The sequence below is a fragment of the Leptodactylus fuscus genome, unplaced genomic scaffold (genome assembly GCF_031893055.1).
Source record: "Leptodactylus fuscus isolate aLepFus1 unplaced genomic scaffold, aLepFus1.hap2 HAP2_SCAFFOLD_920, whole genome shotgun sequence".
Lineage (NCBI taxonomy): Eukaryota > Metazoa > Chordata > Amphibia > Anura > Leptodactylidae > Leptodactylus > Leptodactylus fuscus.
Window position 1 is genome coordinate 9,261 of NW_027440971.1, and position 2,315 is coordinate 11,575.

Sequence of the window (2,315 nt, forward strand, 5' to 3'; positions counted from 1 at the left end):
TACGGGGTGGAGGTCAGTGGTGTATACGGGGTGGAGGGCAGTAGTGTATACAGGGTGGAGGGCAGTGGTGTATACGGGGTGGAGGGCAGTAGTGTATACAGGGTGGAGGGCAGTGGTGTATACGGGGTGGAGGGCAGTAGTGTATACAGGGTGGAGGGCAGTGGTGTATACGGGGTGGAGGGCAGTAGTGTATACAGGGTGGAGGGCAGTGGTGTATACGGGGTGGAGGGCAGTAGTGTATACAGGGTGGAGGTCAGTGGTGTATACGGGGTGGAGGTCAGTGGTGTATACGGGGTGGAGGGCAGTAGTGTATACAGGGTGGAGGGCAGTGGTGTATACGGGGTGGAGGGCAGTGGTGTATACGGGGTGGAGGGCAGTGGTGTATACGGGGTGGAGGGCAGTAGTGTATACAGGGTGGAGGGCAGTGGTGTATACGGGGTGGAGGGCAGTAGTGTATACAGGGTGGAGGGCAGTAGTGTATACAGGGTGGAGGGCAGTGGTGTATACGGGGTGGAGGGCAGTGGTGTATACAGGGTGGAGGTCAGTAGTGTATACGGGGTGGAGGTCAGTAGTGTATACGGGGTGGAGGGCAGTAGTGTATACGGGGTGGAGGTCAGTGGTGTATACGGGGTGGAGGGCAGTAGTGTATACGGGGTGGAGGGCAGTAGTGTATACGGGGTGGAGGGCAGTAGTGTATACGGGGTGGAGGTCAGTAGTGTATACAGGGTGGAGGGCAGTGGTGTATACGGGGTGGAGGGCAGTAGTGTATACGGGGTGGAGGGCAGTAGTGTATACGGGGTGGAGGTCAGTAGTGTATACGGGGTGGAGGTCAGTAGTGTATACGGGGTGGAGGTCAGTAGTGTATACGGGGTGGAGGGCAGTAGTGTATACGGGGTGGAGGTCAGTGGTGTATACGGGGTGGAGGGCAGTAGTGTATACAGGGTGGAGGGCAGTGGTGTATACGGGGTGGAGGGCAGTAGTGTATACAGGGTGGAGGGCAGTGGTGTATACGGGGTGGAGGGCAGTAGTGTATACAGGGTGGAGGGCAGTAGTGTATACGGGGTGGAGGTCAGTAGTGTATACAGGGTGGAGGGCAGTAGTGTATACGGGGTGGAGGTCAGTAGTGTATACAGGGTGGAGGGCAGTGGTGTATACGGGGTGGAGGGCAGTAGTGTATACGGGGTGGAGGGCAGTAGTGTATACGGGGTGGAGGTCAGTAGTGTATACGGGGTGGAGGTCAGTAGTGTATACGGGGTGGAGGTCAGTAGTGTATACGGGGTGGAGGGCAGTAGTGTATACGGGGTGGAGGTCAGTGGTGTATACGGGGTGGAGGGCAGTAGTGTATACAGGGTGGAGGGCAGTGGTGTATACGGGGTGGAGGGCAGTAGTGTATACAGGGTGGAGGGCAGTGGTGTATACGGGGTGGAGGGCAGTAGTGTATACAGGGTGGAGGGCAGTGGTGTATACGGGGTGGAGGGCAGTAGTGTATACAGGGTGGAGGGCAGTGGTGTATACGGGGTGGAGGGCAGTAGTGTATACAGGGTGGAGGTCAGTGGTGTATACGGGGTGGAGGGCAGTAGTGTGTACGGGGTGGAGGTCAGTGGTGTATACGGGGTGGAGGGCAGTAGTGTATACAGGGTGGAGGGCAGTGGTGTATACGGGGTGGAGGGCAGTAGTGTATACAGGGTGGAGGGCAGTGGTGTATACGGGGTGGAGGGCAGTGGTGTATACAGGGTGGAGGGCAGTGGTGTATACAGGGTGGAGGGCAGTGGTGTATACGGGGTGGAGGGCAGTAGTGTATACAGGGTGGAGGGCAGTAGTGTATACGGGGTGGAGGGCAGTAGTGTATACAGGGTGGAGGGCAGTGGTGTATACGGGGTGGAGGGCAGTAGTGTATACAGGGTGGAGGGCAGTAGTGTATACGGGGTGGAGGGCAGTGGTGTATACAGGGTGGAGGGCAGTGGTGTATACGGGGTGGAGGGCAGTGGTGTATACAGGGTGGAGGGCAGTGGTGTATACGGGGTGGAGGGCAGTGGTGTATACAGGGTGGAGGGCAGTGGTGTATACGGGGTGGAGGGCAGTGGTGTATACAGGGTGGAGGGCAGTGGTGTATACGGGGTGGAGGGCAGTGGTGTATACGGGGTGGAGGGCAGTAGTGTATACGGGGTGGAGGGCAGTAGTGTATACGGGGTGGAGGTCAGTAGTGTATACAGGGTGGAGGGCAGTGGTGTATACGGGGTGGAGGGCAGTGGTGTATACGGGGTGGAGGGCAGTAGTGTATACGGGGTGGAGGGCAGTAGTGTATACGGGGTGGA